This window comes from Rhinolophus hipposideros (assembly GCF_964194185.1).
Source record: "Rhinolophus hipposideros genome assembly, chromosome: 18".
Classification (NCBI taxonomy): domain Eukaryota; kingdom Metazoa; phylum Chordata; class Mammalia; order Chiroptera; family Rhinolophidae; genus Rhinolophus; species Rhinolophus hipposideros.
The window spans coordinates 57,993,127-58,012,554 of NC_138064.1; the positions used below are offsets into that span (position 1 = coordinate 57,993,127).

The following is a 19,428-nucleotide window of genomic DNA, read 5'->3' on the forward strand; positions in this document are numbered from 1 at the left end:
TCCAGTTTTTCCTTCTTACTCTGGAAAATGATTTTGTTAACTACTTTACAAACCAACTGTGGCCATCAGGTGTGAGTGGTTTTTATCTTTGCTCTAAAATCTTGCTGTCAGTATATCCTCACTGATCCTTTCTTCCACTGCTACAGCACAGGTATTCTTGCTCATCTCTGTTATTTATTGGGGAAACTTTCTCTGAAAGTATTTTCTCCTTCTCTAAGACCCACCCTCACCACCACCACCCCCAGCTGCTTTTCTTCAACTGCTTCTTTTATGTGTGTGCATGTTTTTAATTCTATTACAAATCAATATTGATTATCCAAGTCAGCCACAAAAGAGGCAGAGCTTAGTAAGGGAGATGCAACCTATACTAGGAGCTCAAATTCAGTCAGAACATACCACTATGACCCTATTCATTGCCACATGTAGAAATACTACTGTACTAGTTGATAAATGGCTGATGCCATAAAACCCTGTACCATCCCCACCTTACAACAGCAATTTTATGCACAACTAGGTCTCATCTCTGAAACCCACCAGATATCCCTGTGATCCAGCAACAAAAGGCCTGACATTATAGACAGCTTCTGTTATGATGTTTTGAATATCACTCTATCCTCTACCACTAAATACAATAAAATGTGATAAAATGCTATATTGGTGATTTAACAGTGTTATGAAAACTGATAAAATGCAGTACTCACTGACAATGGTGGATGGGACAAAGAAGAGACAGGAGTGTACTCAGGAAAAGATTGCAGAGTACTTCTCAACCTTTTGATAAATAATGGTATTAATAAATACCATTATTAAGTTCTCACTATGTCATAGGCTCTATGCCTTTTTTACAAACATTTATTGCATCTCTTCCTCACAAAGCTGCCAGACATATATAATTACAATTCTATTTTACAGGTTAGCAGTGTTGATCTTCAGGCAGTTCACACTGGTATAGCTGAACCAGTTATTCAACATCATTTTGATCAGTCACAATGTTCTGTGTGACTGTTTAACACCTGGACTATACCAGTTATTAAAAATTTTAAACATCACCTCTAAATCTAAGAAAACTGAGACTTAGAATAAATCAGCTGCACCGATCATATAATAAACAGCAGAACTGGATTTTAATCCAAGACAGAGTAACTCTAATTTCATGCTTGTATAGATGTAAATGTGAACAAAAACCATCTCCATCTTTGTGTACTTTCATGCTTGACCTTTGACCAACCTCAATGACCTTAGTAAGCATATCAAAGCTTTTTAGTTAATGGTTATCTGTGTTCCCTAAAATGTAATTATACTTTTGTTAGTATGGCCCAAATGACAACTGAGATGAATATCAAACTGGTGATAGTATCAGCCACCAGGAATTATTGTCCCTAGTGCTACTGAATTCTTTGTCCCTTTCTCTTCTCAATCAATGGCACCTGAAACCATTACAGTAACAGGAGTCTTTAGCAGAGAATAATTTGCCCAAAATTGCTGAGCCATTTTTCTACTCTATCCCAATCTTCCCCAAAATAAATTATCCTGTAATAAATTCTGTAATACTCTATGGAGTTGCCTGCCTCATCTTTTGATCTGAAGATACATTCTTGTTATGGTGGCCATTACACCTTTGCCCTACCACCGGACAATTGAAGAGCCAGCCAGGAGACTGCAAACAAAACAGGGATGGGTAAGGGAAAGGTAAATGTTGGGGAGCCCATGGTCTCTGCTGGGGGAAAGCACGCTTTCTCTGGGGGAAATCCCAAGCTGGCCATCTACTTTTGTGTGGGGAGGGCTGGCCCTTATGCTAGACTGACTCATGAGTAGGGGGACACCCTAAAAACTCCAGCTGGTCTTATGAGTTTGAAAAACTACACGTTACACACTGTGGCAAGGAAGAAACAGGCATGGCTGCAGCTGTGGGCTAGCACCTCTTATGGGAGTTCGATGGCCACCAACAGCAAACTAGAGAGAGGTAGAAGCCAGGGTTAGAAAGTTAGAGAAAACTGAAACTAGAAAAAGATCTTAGAATGTCTACAAATCTGTTAGCATTGGGTCTGGGGAGGAAAGTTCCTTTGAACAGATTCCACTTTTATAGAAGTCATGAAGTCTCTGTTTGCATCTCTTTGAATGTTCATACATAGGTGTCTCTATATTTGTGTGGTATTTTCTGTCTGAGGATGGTATTGCTAACTTGTAAAAGAGCTATGTTTCATAAGCTTAAAAACAAACAAGTGCTAGTAAGTACTGGCTATCACAACAGTCTCAAAAACATAGAGACTAACCTAAATGTTTTTCAGTATCACTTGACCTAAAGTTAATCTTTAATAAATAAAGGCAAGTTTAAGCTTCCTGGTTTAAGTAGAACAAACATGTGTTTTAGAGTTATCTAAGGGTTAAGAATTCTAATTAACACGGAAGAAAATGATATGTTTTCAGGATAAAAGGTATGACATATAAATATTCTTTTTTTTAGGGAAAGAAAAAACAGGACAAAACCTGAATGTAAAAAGGGAAATTGTTATGAAAAGAAGTCTTGAAAAAGAAAATTTTGTGTGATCAAGCTGAATAAGATTGAAATAAATTTAAGTAAGTGAATTTAAATATCAAAAGTAGGTGTGGAAACGCGCGGCCTCGTGGTGGAATCAGGCCAGCGGCGGCTGCGGCAGCGGCGGTAAACTGCAGCTCTAAAGACACAGGGAGATATAGAACACGCAGAACAGCGGGGAGAATCGTGGAGGAATTACCTGAAGGTGAGCGCTGATTGCGAGCAGGGGAGGAGGCAGGACAGCGAAGTGGAAGCGCGCTCCCCCCCCACGGCAGAGCCCAGGCGGCGGCAACCGCCGCCGAGGCGCCCAGGACAGAGCGCAGCCTCGTGGAAGGTTTGCGTTGTGGTGCGCTAGTTGGGCAAGTGGGGGAGAAGCGAGGAGGGCAAGAGGAAACGTGCCGCGCTCTCCTCACCCCCCACGGTAGAGCCGCGGCCATGCAGCGTGCCCACAGCAGCAGCGGCAGGCAGCACCCGGGGCTCTAGAGTCCCACGGGAGCCCAGGGTGCAGCGGAGAGCGTAGGGTCCAGGACGTGGGCTCTTTCCCTGCGTCCCACAGCTGATCGCTCCCCCCGGGGCGGGCAGCTCGTGGGCCCTAGGGCAGACAAAGAACTCAGACGCCACACCTGAACCCCTTACCCCACTTTTTGAATCCTCCCCCTGCCCTTCCAGAGACTTAAACTGACCCCTGAACTGAGGAGTAGTGTCAGATTACAGAGGGGTGTCTGTGCTCAGGCGCTGGGAAGATTGGCAGCCAGCTCTGACCTTCGGAAGAGGCTGGGAGGAGGGGATTTTCGCTGGAGGAGGAGAGAGGAGACTCCCACACCCCCAGCCACTACCTTTTCGGGCCTGCGGGAGGAGTGTGACGTGGCTGGCCTGGGAGAGAGAAGACCCCTCCATCCCCAGCCCCCACCCTCTCGGGCTGGCCTGGGGCGGGGCAAGGGCAACCGCGGAAGCACTCCCTGAGTTCAGCAGTAAGTGGCAGACACAGCTCCCGGCTTTCAGCAGCTTAGAGATCTCCCGCCGGCCCCCTCCCACACACCCACGGAAGGAGGGCCCTAAGACTCAGGAGTACTAGGCACAGGGCTGATGGAGCTACTCTCAGCGTGCATTTGTGCAGGAAAGGACAGAAACTGCACGGTCTCTCTGAAAACTGTCATCCAGACCCCTCAGCCCCTCGCATTTAAATCTACACTCCCAAATTCACTCTGGGCACCAGGTGACCAGCGCTGCCTGCGCAATAGGCAGGGAACTCTTTGGCACAGCGGAGGACAACCTGGAGATTACTTGGTGGGCTTAAGCCAAGACTGGTTCTGCTTTCTGTTTTGCTTTTCTTGGTGTTTTTGTTTTTTTTCTGCTTGTTGTGATTTGCTTTGTTCTGCCTTTATTTCTTTGATATCTTTGCCTATGTTGAGTGGGGATTGTCAGTTGTATTTTACATATGAATGTACTTGATTTGTTTTCTTTGTTGTTGTTGTTGTTGTACTTGATAACTTGATTTGTGCTGAAACTGCCCTAACAGGGCTCAGGTTAAGAGGCACAAGATTCAACATATCCAGAAGCCAACTCTGGAGCAAACCAGAATACTACCGGGTTTGACCTACAAGTCACACACCAAGAGGGAATTCTCTGAAGGCACATGAGCCCATAGAAGCCAAACCTCATTTAAGTGGCCAACCCTCACCCAGCAGAACACCCTGTGGTGGGCAGAGCCAAGTTTCACAACTAGTCAGCCTAGGACTTAAACCCACCTACTTACAAGCAAAAAGCAATTAAAGTTCTTCTTAAACAGGACAATATACTAAACACACAAACCACCTGTGGAGCACATGCAGAGGAGAAGAACGAAGTAGTCCAAGTCAAATATAAAGGACACATAATACATAAGATAACCCGACAAGAACTAAGAGCTCTAGGGGATCTTCCTAATACATCAAAGCAAACACAGAGAGTCAGTCAGAATGGGGAGACAAAGAAACATGTCCCAAATAAAAGAACAGAAGAAATCTTCACAACTGGAACCAAATGAAGCAGAGGTAACCAACCTGTCAGAGACAGAGTTCAGAACACTGGTGATAAGAATGTTTAAGGAGCTTAGAGAAGACATAAAGAAGGATATAGAAATCATAAAGAAAAAACAGTTAGAACTAAAAAAGGATGTAGAAATCTTAACGAACAACCAGCTAGAACTAAAGAACACAATTACTGAAATTAAGAACTCACTTGAAGGAATGACCAGCAGGTTGGATGAAGCAGAGGATCGAATCAGCGACTTAGAAGACAAGTTAGCAGAGATCACTCAAACTGAACAACAGAAAGAAAAAAGAATAAAAAACAATGAAGATGGGTTAAGAGACCTCTAGGATAACATCAAGTGCAACAACATGCGCATCATAGGAATACCAGAAGGCGAAGAGAGGAAGCAAGGGATTGAGAACATATTTGAGGTAATAATGTCCGAAAACTTCCCTAACCTGATGAAGGAAACCAACATACAAGCCCAGGAAGTGCAGAGAGTTCCAACCAGGATAAATCCAAACAGGCCCACACCAAGACACATTATAGTTAAAATGGCAAAGCTTAAAGACGAAGAGAGAATCTTAAAAGCAGCAAGAGAAAGGCAGAAGGTTACGTACAAGGGAACTCCCATAAGGCTATCAAATGACTTTTCTACAGAAATATTGAAGGCCAGGAGGGAGTGGCAGGAGATACTCAAAGTGATGGAACACAAAGGCCTACAACCTAGATTGCTTTATCCAGCAAGGCTATCATTTAGAGTTGATGGAGAGATAAAGAGCTTCCCAGAAAAGAACAAACTGAAAGAATTTATTACAACCAAGCCAGCATTGCAAGAAATACTAAAAGGACTTCGGTAAATAGAAGAAAGGTGAAAACAATTTACTACAAATTTAAAACTGGCAATAACTATGTACCTATCAATAATCACTTTAAATGTAAATGGATTAAATGCTTCAATCAAGAGACATAGGGTGGCTGAGTGGATAAGGAAGCAAGACCCTTGTATATGCTGTATACAAGAGACTCATCTTAGATCAAAAGACACACACAGGCTGAAAGTGAAAGGTTGGAGTAAGATATTTCATGCAAATGGAAGCGAGAAAAAAGCTAGAGTTGCAATACTTATATCTGACAAAATAGACTTTAAAATGAAGAACGTATTAAAAGACAAAGATGGGCACTATATAATAATAAAGGGATCAATCCGACAAGAGGACATAACCCTAGTAAACATCTATGCACCTAACATAGGCGCACCTAAATATATAAAACAGGTACTAATGGACATAAAGACAGAGATCAACAGCAACACTATCATAGTAGGGGACTTCAACACACCTCTGACAACAAGGGACAGGTCCTCCAGACAGAAAATCAATATGGAAACAACAGCCTTAAATGATAACTTTGGAGCAGTTGGATTTAATTGATATTTTCAGAGCATTTCACCCCAATGCTGCAGAATACACGTTCTTCTCAAGTGCACATGGAACATTTTCCAAGATAGATCATATGTTAGGACACAAAACAAGCCTTGATAAATTTAAGAAAATTGAAATCATACCAATTGTCTTCTCTGACCACAGTGCTATTAAATTAGAAATGAACTACAGGGAAAAAAACCAGGAAGACACACCAATTCATGGAAGGTGAATAACATGTTACTAAATAATGAATGGGTCAAGCAGCAGATCAAAGAAGAAATCAAAAGATATCTCGAGACAAATGAGAATGAGAACACGACGACCCAAAATCTATGGGATGCTGCGAAAGCAGTCCTAAGAGGGAAGTTCATAGCACTGCAGGCTTACCTAAAGAAACAAGAAACATCACTAATTGACAGTTTATCTTCACACTTAAGGGATCTGGAAAAAGAATAGCAAAATAAGCCCAAAGGGAGCACAAGGAAGAAGATAATAAGGATCAGAGCAGAAATAAATGAAATAGAAACCAGAAAAACAATACAAAAGATCAATGAATCCAAGAGTTGGTTCTTAGAGAAGATAAACAAAATTGACAAACCTTTACTCAGACTCATAAAAAAAGGAGAGAGAGGACCCAAATTAATAAAATCAGAAATGAAACAGGAGAAGTGACAACAGACACCACAGAAATACAAAAAATTTTAAGAAATTACTATGAGCAATTATATGCCAACAAATTTGACAATCTGGAAGAAATGGACAATTTCCTAGAGGCGCACAACCTTCCAAGGCTAACTCAAGAAGAAACAGAAAGCCTGCACAGTCTGATTACCACCAAGGAAATTGAATCGGTAATCAATAATCTCCCAACAAACAAAAGCCCTGGACCAGATGGCTTTACAGGTGAATTTTTCAAAACGTTCAAAAAAGAATTATCACCTATTCTTCTCAAGCTCTTCCAAAAAATCCAGAAGGAAGGAAGACTCCCAAACACTTTTTACGAAGCCACTATCACCCTGATCCCAAAAGCAGACAAAGACACCACAAAAAAAGAAAACTACAGGCCGATATCTCTAATGAACATAGATGCAAAAATTCTCAACCAAATATTAGCGAACAGAATTCAGCAATACATTAAAAAGATCATACACCATGATCAAGTGGGATTCATCCCTGGTATGCAGGGGTGGTTCAACATCCGCAAATCAATTCATGTGATACACCACATTAACAAAATGAAAAATAAAAAGTTCAAGTTCAACTATTTTTTTTTAATTTTAATTTTATTTTAGTAGGGACTATTGGGGAACAGTGTGTTTCTTCAGGGTCCATCAGCTCCAAGTTGTTGTTCTTCAATCTAGTTGTGGAGGGTGCAGCTCACTGGCCCATGTGGGAATCAAATGAGTAACCCTGTTGTTGAGAGTTTGCGCTCTAAACTGAGCCATCTGGCCGCCCTCAAAACTCTTTAGTTAATGACTGTCTGTGTTCCCTAAAATGTAATCATAAATACTTTTGTTAGTAATGGCCCAAATGACAACTGAGATGAATATCAAACTGGTGATATTATCAGCCACCAGGAGTTATGGGCCCTAGTGCTACTGAATTCTTTGTCCCTTTGTCTTCTCAATGAATAGCACCTGAGTTATATTATAAAACCATTCCAGTAGCAGGAGTCTTTAGCAGAGAATAATTTTCACAAAACTGCTGGGCCATTTTTCTGCTCCACCCAATCTTCCCACAAAAAAATCACCCTGTAATAAACTCTGTTATATTTTATGGAGTTTCCTACTTCAACTTTTGGTCTGAAAATACGTTCTCTTTAATATGACCCTTACACCTTTGCCCCACCATCAGACAGTGTTCTAAACAATTCTATTAACTACATTTCAAGCAAGAAAACAACTTCCAGAAAACTTTCATAATATGTTTTTTTGTCTTTACATCTTCTGGGAAGATGACAGTGTACCATATGTTTTTAATTTCCCTAAAGCCGCCCATAGAAACAAACAGAAGAAATAGGGTAGGAAAGACAAAAACTTACGACAACATCAACGAACTAGGTGACAAGGTATTCTCACAAACTCTCAAATTTGAGTAGATAAGAATTAAATTCCACTATTTTCAGTCCTTGTCCCCTACTGGGTCTCTGGCCACGTCTGATTCGCAGCGTGGGTGGCCCTGGAGGGTCTTGGTGAGCTCTGCATGGTAACAACTGGGTGAGGATGCCTTAGGAGGTAAAGAAGGTGTTCACCAGCCCCTCCCAGGTGGAGAGAGGCGTCTCCAAAATCATCAGTGGTGACTCCAAAGGTAAGAATTTGCTTTACACCAGTGGAAAGTGCGTCATCCTAAGGAACATCAACAACCCAGCCCTTGCTGACATCTACATAGAGCATGCCCATCAAGTGGTGATGGCCAAGTATGTACCCCACAGATTCTACATCACCTCTGGAGATGTGTATGGGAAGCTGAGAATCAGAGATACCATGCAGAAGCACCTCTTGAAGAAGGAGTATCTGCCTTCAGCTGGGAAGATCAAGGATATTGCTTGGATGGAAGACAATAAGAGGATCGTGGTCATTGGGGAAGGAAGGAAGAAGTTTTGAGCCATCTTTCTGTGGGACAGTGGGTCTTCCATGGGCGGGATCACGGGACACAACCAAGTCATCAACAGTGTGGACATCAAGCAGAGCAGGCCATATCGGCTGGTGACAAGCAGCAATGATAACTGCACCACATTCTTTGAGGGGCCACCTTTCAAGTTCAAGTTTAAAATTGGTGACAAGAGCCCCTTTGTCAATTGTGTGCAGTTCTCTCCCCACAGGAACAGATTTGCCATGGCCAGCACTGATGGCCAGATACACATCTATGATGGAAAGACAGGAAAGAAAGTGTGTGCACTGGGAACAAGCAAGGCTCACAATTCTATTATTTGGAGTCCTGATAGCACCCATTTTCTTTCTGCTTCTGGAGACAAAATCTCCAGAATTGGGACTGTCAATGTGAACTGTGTCGTCAGCGTATTTACTATGGGCTCCAACGTTCTGGACTAGCAGCCAGGCTGCTTGTGGCAGAAGGACCACCTCCTCATCATGCGCCGGTCTGGTACATCAATTATCTGGACAAAAACAGCTCTAGCAAACCCCTGCGGGTCATCAATGGTCACAGCAAATCAATTCAGTGCATAAAAATGGCAGCAAGTCCTACATCTACTCTGAGAGCCATGATGACACATTAATTACTGGGATTCTGAGACGGGAGAACCATTGGCAAGGGCCACATGAACCAGGTATCCAGGATGACTGTGGAGGAGTCCAGGCAGCTAGTGAGCTGCAGCATGGAGGACATGGTGTGATATACCAACTTCAGGCTGCAGCGCTATAGCAGACAGGGAGTCATGAAACTGGATGTTCAACCAAAGTGAGTGGCTATCGGCCCTGGAGGATACGCAGTGGTTGTGTGCATAGGGCGCATGGCCAGCCGAAGGGTCAGAAGTGCTCCAGCATCGGCAACTCCAACTATGAGCCTGAGTGGTGGTGGTGTACCCCGACAGGAACACGGTAACTGTTGGGGGCATGGATGGGAATGTCAACCTATACTCCATCCTGGGCACCAACCTGGAGGAGGAGGGCAGCTCCTGGAGGCCAAGGACCCTATGACTGACTTGGTGCATTCTCACCACGGCACCTTCCTTGCGGTGTGCGACACCAGCATGGTGGTCACGGTCTTCAGTGTCACTGATGGCTACTTGGAGAACAACAGTTTTTATAGAGACCATGCAAAGATCATCTGCCTGGCCTGGTCACTAGAAAATGAGCATTTTGCCTTGGGTGGCATGGACATAAAGGTGTATGTCTGGAACCTGAGTAACCCGAGACCAGGTCAAGATTCAAGATGCAAACCGGCTCCACCGTGTCAGCAGCCTGGCTTGGCTGGACGAGCACACGCTGTTCATGACCTGCCATGACGCCTCTGTCATAGAGTAGACAATCGCCTATTGAGGACCCCCAACCTTTGGATACACCAAATCAGGAACTAGAGTTTAACTGCAGTAGAACATGCCATTTCTCTAAATATTTCTGTAATGCCTCAGCGCACCCCGCCCCACTCAGGAGGGAGGGGTCCTAACTCCTGATGACCCTCGTCTCTGCAGGGTGCTCATCTCTGTACACATCCTTCTAAAAGGTTTAGACAGTGAGAGTTGGCACATAAAAATAAAGTGAGCATTTAAATAGTGTACAGAGCACAACACAAACCCACTGCCCAGCACAGCCCCAGTGCTGAGCATCCAGAGGCAAACCCTGGAAAGCACACAGAGCTCACTCCCATGACTCCTGCTATCTAAGGTGATTGTGTCCCCCACCTGCAGAAAGAGGCTTCATTGGGAGAAGGGCACACCATGGCAATTCAGCCTGAGTTCTGTGTGAGACAGGTGTCACATGACTCCTGAGCATGTGCCACACTGCGTGGTTCCCTCCAGAAAACCCCTCAGAGTAGAAGGGCACACATGACCTTGTATTTCACTGTGTTTTTCTGCTTGATTTTAAGAATGGAATAATGAAGGTTTTGTTCTTTGTTTTTTTAGTGTCTCCTGTCATTGTTTACAAACTAGTGGGTTGAGGGTGCCATCTCCAGGATTTTAGAGACTTTGATAGCCAGACTGCAGTGTCTTGGTCACCATTTCACTGTCATACTTTGATGTTTTCCTGTCTTTCTTTCTCCCTTCTACCCCCAGACCAAATATTAATTTAAAGGTAAAGATGAAGTCTCTGTAACCTGTTATCCTTTTCACCTGCCTTTTCTTTTTCAGTGCAGAAATTAAAAGCGAGTATAAAGCAAAAAAAAAAAAAAAAGAAAAAGGAGTCAAACTCCAACACTAATAAAATTCACATGGTGTCACAACTATGCAGGAGGAAGCAGAGAAAATTCAGAGGGTGTTTTGAGAGGCTTGAGAATTGGAGAACTCCCAAGTTACCATAAGTACCCTCAGAAATGTTCACAAGACCAATCTGAGAACAACAGCTAAAACTGGATGCGTTACAGACCCTAAGTAAGATCAGAAGGACTGGAGCACTCTGAGTCCTATAAATTCTCAATTCTAAGTGACCAAAGTTTTCTTAAAGGGCAAAGACCACATTAAGGAGAAAATGCCAGCTGTAGAATTGAGCAGGTCAGAAAAAAAAGGGCGGATACGTCATCAAAATGACAGCATGAGGTTAGTCTCTGGAAATCTGCCCTGGAATTCACAACAAATTAAACAGCTATAACTCCACAAAGGACTCCCTGCACAGCAGACAGGCAAGACAAAGAGGCTCACTACAGAATTCACCTAAAGGGAAGCGGCACCCTATGACTCAGGCGAACTGTTAACAGAAGACAAGCCTGCCTTCCAGGGAATCCCCTCATTGTGTGAGAAGCAGGAAAAGTGCAGAGGAAACATAACACTACAGTGTGAGACAGAAAAAAGGGCTGCAGTAGGAGAGAAAATAAAACATTCTACCAACACGTACTGGAAAAACGAAACAAAGATGTCTTCCTATCAACCTGTTCCAGAACCCACTCCTGTAGACATCTAGGAAGAGAAATAATAAATCATTAATTGCCATGAAACACCAAGGCAACAAGACAGCTCAGAAAGACAGTGAAAAGTCTCCAGAAAATGAGGTTAAAGATATGGAAATATATGACTTAATTGACAAGAGAATTCAAGATTGCAGTTCTGAAAAAACTCAGCGAGATGCAAGAAAACCAGAAAGGCAATTTAATGAACTCAGAAACGCAATCAAAGAACAACATGAGCATTTTACGAAGAGATTGAAATTTTTTAAAAGAACCAAATGGAATTTCTGGAGATTAAGAACTCAATGTAATAGGAATTACCTAAGAAGGAAAGTAAGGTCCACTTTCTTTGTCTATGGGATCAGTACCTGGCTAGTATATAATGTAGTTCTCCATATTCTACTTCTCAAAAACACTGAATTTATCTGGGAAAGTCACTCTCTGCCTCCCCATAGGAGAGCACGTAACAAACAATTGGAAGTCACGATAGATTCTCTGACAACTTATGGAATGCCACATGCAAAATGTACAGACTCTCTGAATGAAGGGGTGAAGATTGGGAATGTTTCCTCAATTACAAATATCAAAGTACTAAACAAAAGCACACAACATACACAAAATATAAAAGATGAAACAGAAAGGTGTTCCATAGAGGCCCTCAGTAACATGGAAGAGAATGGGAGAGGCACATCAGATCTGCAGCAATCCAAGTTTTAGCCTGATTTAGACTCCAGATTTTCAGGATAGCCCAGGCTTGATATTCACAAGAAATCACATCCTTTGCCCTGGCTCTCTGACCAATCCTTCTTTTCCCCTCGAAGGAAATATCTATGCTCACAGGTGAGGAGGCCCATCACGTTTTTTTTCAGAGACTTTTTTGAATGTGTAATCATTCTCTCCCTTTCAATTTACAGTGAATAAAATCTGTGAAAACTGCTTCCAAAATCAGTGCTGTCTATGTAAAATGGTAATCTACTACTTCTGGCAAATATACACCACCACAGTTATTTCTAGCAAGGGCATGTTTCCCATTGGGACTTAAATTTCACTGGAACTGTTTGTTTTAGAACTGAGGAGCTTTCTTATGTATACCAAAGGGTCTAGGAGGCAGGGCCATCAAAATATTAGAGGACTTGTGGTTTAGGAGAGGAAATATAGAAAGTAGGTGTGGTGAAAAAAATGGAATACTCTAAATATCAAACTTTCTTTTACATAAACATAGGGTAACCACTCAAAAAAAACAAAACAAAACAAAAAACCGAACAACCCAGAACTGAAATATATACTGTAATAAAAGAAGAAACAGAGGGAAACTTCATGGAATACCACCACACAGAAATAATAGACAACAACAAAATGGCAAAGAAACAATGCTGACACAGCCTTACCAGAAAACTAAAGATAGAATGACAGGAAATCCTCCCATATCAATGATCACCCTAAATGTAAATGGATTGACCTCACCAATAAAAAAGCACAGAGTAGCATATTGTATCAAAAAAACTAAACCCAACCATACGTTATCTCAAAGACACGCATCTCAGCAACAAGGACAAACATAGACTGATAGTGAAAGGGTGGAAATTGACACTCCAAGCAAATCCACAAAATTTGTATCCACATAAATTCAGGTGTAGCCTTATTGATAACAGATGAAATAGACCTCAGGGTGAAAAAGGTTACAAGAGACAAAGATGGACATTTCATAATGATAAAGGGGACTATACAACAAGAAGACATAACAGTCATCAATATTTATGCCCCCAATCAGGGAGCACTGAAATATACCAAGCAACTACTAACAGAACTAAAGGGAGAAATTGACCAAAACACAATTATACTAGGGGACTTAAATACATCATTGACATCTATGGATAGATGATCCAAACAGAAAATAAATAACAAAATAGCAGCCCTAAATGACATAGTAGATGAAATGAACATAATTGACATATATAGAGCACTTCATCCTAAAACATCAGACTACACATTTTTTTCTAGAGTGCATGGAACATTCTCAAGGATAGACCATCCATTGGGACATAAAATCAGCCTCAGCAAATTGAAGAAGATTGCAATCATACCAAGCATATTCTCTAATCATAAGGCTTTAAAATCGTATATCAACTCCAAAAAGAAACACGAAAAAACACAAATATATGGAGATTAAACAATGTACTTTTAAAGAATGACTGGGTCTAAGAAGAAATTAGAGGAGATATCAAAACATACATAGAAACAAATGACAATGAAAATACATCCTACCTTATCTTGAGACGTCATCAAAATGGCGGCGTGAGGTGAGCTTCTGTAAAGCTCCCCTAGAATTTACAACTAATTGAACAACAATAACTCCACAAAGGACTCACTGCACAGCAGACAGGCAAGACAAAGAGGCCCACCACTGAATTCACCTAAAGGTGGGAGAATAGCGTGAGCGGGGGAGGAGAAAAGGGAGAAGTGCGGAGACGGAGCCACTCAGGCGGGCAGAGGATGCAGACGTAGCTCAGTGCTCCGAACTCGCGGCATCCCGGAACTACCGCACCTGCAGGAGAGGGAGGAACTCTGACTGCTAGGGTTCCGCTTATGGCCCACAGGGTTAGGGGACAGCATATAATACAGATGAACTTAAAGCTCACAGCAGAGACCTCAGAGAAAAGACTGAGGGAAGAAGGCTGAAAATGGTGGTTTAAGCCATCACTGCCTAGCAGAGAACAGAAGCCTTAGGCACTGAGACTAGCCACCTCCTCGCTACCCTCCCAGAGCTCGCCCCACGCCCACCTGCTGGTGCTAGAAGCGGAACAGTAACAATGTCAGATCAAAAGAGAAGAATATTTGCTGTTCAGAGAACTGTGGACCACAGACACAGATTCATAGCCCAACTAATTTCAGCAAAGGAGAGGGAGCTGTGGAAGAAGGACCGGCTGTGGTCGTGGTCGCTGCCATTGCTCTGGACCACATCTCACAACTCACCCTGCCCCCTCGTTTACCTATCTGGGTGGATCCCTGCAAGATTAAACAAAACTGCTGAAACATACAAGCTCTGAATCTGGTGCAGAAAGAGCTTTGGAACTTGAAAAGCTCTCCGCATCCCCACAGGGACGTGGCACCCTATCACCCAGGCGAATTGTTAACAGAGGAGAAGCCCATCTTCCAGGGAATCCCCCCATTGTGTGAGAAGCTGGAATAGTGCAGAGAAAACATAACACTTCTGTGGAAGAGAGGAAAAAAAAGACTGCAGTCAGACAGAAAATAAAACATTCAGCCAAAAAGTACTGGAAAACAAAAGAAAGACCTCTTCCTATCAACCTGTTGCAGAAGCCATTCCTGTATATGTCTAGGAAGAGAAATAATAAATCAGTAATTGCCATGAATAACCAAGGCAACAAGACAGCTCAGAAAGTAAATGAAAAGTCTCCAGAAAAAGAACTTAAAGATATGGAAATATGTGACTTAAATGACACAGAATTCAAGATTGCAGTTCTGAAAAACTCAACGAGAGGAAAGAAAACCAGAAATGCAATTTAATGAACTCAGAAATGGAATCAAAGAACAACATGAACATTTTACGAAAGAGATTGAAATTTTAAAAAAGAACCACATGGAATTTCTGGAGATTAAGAACTCAATAGAAGATATTAAGAACGAAATAACCAGCATAGGTAGTAGAGTTGACCAGATGGAGGAAAGAATCAGTGACATCGAAGATAGAAACCTGGAAATTACACAGATGGAAGAAGAAAGAGACTTGAGACTTAAAAAAAATGAAAGAATTCTACAAGAACTTTCTAACTCTATTAGAAAGACCAATATAAGAATAATGGGCATACCAGAAGGAGAAGAAAGACAGAAGGGAACAGAGAATATATTCAAACAAATTGTCAATGAGAACTTCCCAAATTTGTGGACAGAATTGGATCCTCGAATCCAAGAAGAAAATAGAACACCTAATTACCTCAATCCCAACAGGCCTTCTCCAAGGCACATTGTATTGAAGCTATCTAAAATTAACACCAAAGAAAGAATCTTCAAGACAGCCAGGAAAAAGAAGACGGTAACCTACAAAGGAAAGCTTATCATCCGATTTTTCAGCAGAAACTCTTCAAGCCAGGAGGGCGTGGAACCAAATATTCAAACTATTAAAAGAGAGAAATCGTGAGCCAAGAATAATATATCCAGCAAAGATATCCTTTAGATATGAAGGAGGAATAAAGACCTTTCCAGACATACAGAAGCTGAGGGAATTTTCTAATACACGACCTGCACTACAAGAAATACTAAATGAGATTATTCGACCACCATCAACAGGGACAATTTGTGGCAACATAAAAAGAGGGAGAGTAAAGGCCTGAACTGGAATATGGGAATGGAGAAAGTAAGCGTGCTGGAGAAAATGGAATACTCTAAATTTCAAACTTTCATTTACATAAACTTAAATGATAACCACTCAAAAAGAATCCAGAATGGAAATATATACTCTAATAAGAGACGAAACAAAGGGAAACATCATAGAAAACAACTACACAGAAATAATAGACAACAACAAAAATGCAAAGAAATCATGGAGACACAATCTTACCAGAAACTCAAGATAGAATGATAGGAAATCCTCACATATCAATAATCACCCTAAATGTTAATGGACTGAATTCAGCAATAAAAAGGCACAGAGTAGCAGATTGGATAAAAAAACTAAACCAACCATATGCTGTCTCCAAGAGACACATCTGAGCTACAAGGACAAACATAGTCTCAAAGTGAAAGGGTGGAAATTGACACTCCAAGCCAATGGTATCCAGAGAAATACAGGTGTATCCATAATGATATCAGATGAAACAGACTTCAGTGTGGAAAAGATAACAAGGGACAAAGATGGACATTTCATAAAGGTAAAGGGGACTATACAACAAGAAGACATAACAGTCATCAATATTTATGCCCCCAATCAGGGAGCACCAAAATATACCAAGCAACTACTAACAGAGCTAAGGGGCGAAATTGACCGAAACACGATTATACTAGGGGACTTAAATACATCATTGACAGCTATGGACAGATCATCCAAACATATGATAAATAACGAAATACCAGGCCTAAATGACACATTAGATGAAATGGACATAATTGACATATATAGAGCACTTCATCTTAAAATATCAGACTACACATTTTTTTCTAGTTTACATGGGACATTCTCAAGGATAGACCATATTTTAGGACATAAAACTAACCTCAGCAAATTTAAAAAGATTGCAATTATACCAAGCATATTCTCTGATCACGAGGCTTTGAAATTGGATATCAACTGCAAAAAGAAAGCAGGAAAAAACACAAATACACGGAGATTAAACAACATACTTTTAAAGAACAACCAGGTCAAAGAAAAAACAAGAGAAATGTTCAAAAGATACATAGAAACAAATGACAATGAAAATACATCCTACCAAAATTTGGGGGATGCAGTGAAAGCAGTTTTAAGAGGGAAATTTATAGCATTACAGGCCTATCTCAAGAAACAAGAAAAATCCCAAATAAATAACCTCATGTTACACCTTAAAGAACTAGAAAAAGAAGAACAAGTGAAACCCAAGGTCAGCAGAAGAAAGGAAATAACAAAAATCAGAGCAGAGCTTAATGAAATAGAGAACAAAAAGAGAATAGAAAAAATTAATGTGACAAAGAGTTGGTTCTTTGAAAAAATTAATAAGATTGACAAACCCTTGGCTAGACTCACTAAGATAAAAAAAGAGAAGACACTAATTAACAAAATCAGAAATGAAAAAGGGGAAGTTATCACGGACACCACAGAAATACAAAGGATCATGCAAGAATACTATGAAGCACTATGTGTCACCAAATTTAATAACCTACAGGAAATGGACAGGTTCTTAGAAACATAGCCTTCCAAGGCTGAACCATGAAGAACTGGAAAATCTAAACACACGGATCAACAGTAAGGAAATTGAATCAGTCATCCAAAACCTTCCCACAAGCAATATCCAGGACTAGATGGCTTCTCTAGTGAATTCTACCAAATCTTCAAAGAGGATCTAATACCAATCCTTGTCAAACTCTTCCAAAAAACTGAATAAGAGACAGTACTCCCTAACTCATTTTATGAGGCCAACATTACCCTGATACCAAAACCTGGTAAGCATAACACAGAAAAAGAAAACTATAGACCAACATCTCTGATGAATACAGATGCAAAAAAACTAAATGAAATTGTACCCAATCAAATGCAACAAACCATTACAAATTTATGCATCACAAACATGTGAGGTTCATCCCAGGGGCACAAGGATAGTTCAACGTACGCAAATCCATCAATATGATATGTCATATAAACAAAATAAACGACAAAAATCATATGACTCTATCAATTGATGCAGAAAATCATTTGACAAGATACAACATCCATTTATGATTAAAACACTTAATAAAATAGGTATAGTAGGAAAATACCTTAACGTAAGGCCATTTATGACAAACCTCCGATAATCTCATAATTAATGGTGAAAAACTGAAGCCCTTTGCTCTACATTCAGAAACATGACAGAGCTGTCCCCTATCACCTCTGCTTCTCAACATAGTGTTGGAAGTCCTCGCCAAATCAATCAGGCAAGAGAAAGAAATAAATGGCATCCAAATTGGGAATGAAGAAGTTAAATTGTCACTCTTTGCAGATGACATGATGCTATATATATAGAAAACGCTAAAGACTCCATCAAAAAGCTATTAGAAACAATCAACGAATACAGTAATGTTGCAGGCTACAATATCTACGTACAAAATGCCATTGCATTCCTATATAGTAACAATGAAATCTCAAAAAAAGAAATACAAAACACAATTCCCTTTGCAATTGCACCAAAAAGAATAACATACCTAGGAATAAACTTAACCAAGGATGTGAAACACCTATATGATGAAAACTATAAGACCTTTTTAAAAGAAATTGAAGAAGACACAAAGAAATGGATAGACATTTCATGCTCATGGACTGGAAGAATCAACATAGTTAAAATGGCCATGTTACCCAAAGCAATATATAGATTTAATGCAATCCCCATCAAAATCCCAATGGCATTTTTTAAAGAAATAGAACAAAAAAATCATGAGATTTGTTTGGAATCACAAAAGACCCTAAATAGCCAAAGCAATCTTAAGAAAAAAGAACAATGCTGGAGGTTTCACACTCCCTGACTTTAGCTTGTACTACAGGGCAACAATAATCCAAACAGCATGGTACTGGCAGAAAAACAGACACATGGTCCAATAGAATAGAACTGAGAACCCAGAAATAAAATCCCATAAATATGGAACGATAACTTTTGTCAAAGAAGTGAAAAACATGCAATGGAGAAAATACAGCCTCTTCAATAAATTGTGCTGCCAGAATTGGAAAGCCACGTGCAAAAGAATGAAACTGGACTGCTATTTGTCACCATGTACTAAAATTAATTCAAAATGGATCAAAGACTTAAGCATAAGACCTGAAACAATAAACTGCATAGAAGAAAACATAGGTACTAAACTCTTGGGCTCAAAGAACATTTTATGAATTTGACTCCAAAGGCAATGGAAGTAAAAGCTAAATAAATGAATGTGACTATATCAAATTTAAAAGCTTCTGCACAGCAAAAGAAACCATCGAGAAAATAAAGAGACAACCAAGTGAATGGGAGAAGAGTTTTGCAAACAGTGCCTCCGAAAAGGGGCTAATATCCAAAATATACGAGGAACTCATGCAACTCAACAACAAAAAGCAAACAACCCAATTGGAAAATGGGCAGAGGACCTGAGAGACATATCTCCAAAGAGGACACACAAACGGCAAATAGAAATATGAAAAAATGCTCAACATCACTAATCATCAGAGAAACGCAAATAAAA

At 40.7% G+C, this 19,428-nt stretch overlaps 1 pseudogene across 1 annotated transcript; it reads left to right on the forward strand.

Annotated features, from left to right (window-relative positions):
* The first annotated feature begins 1,600 nt into the window (after positions 1-1,600).
* Positions 1,601-9,959, forward strand: LOC308510452 (WD repeat-containing protein 1-like; annotated as a pseudogene). Its single transcript has 2 exons — positions 1,601-1,678; positions 8,208-9,959. The product of its transcript is annotated as a WD repeat-containing protein 1-like (transcript).
* Positions 9,960-19,428: the final 9,469 nt, after the last annotated feature.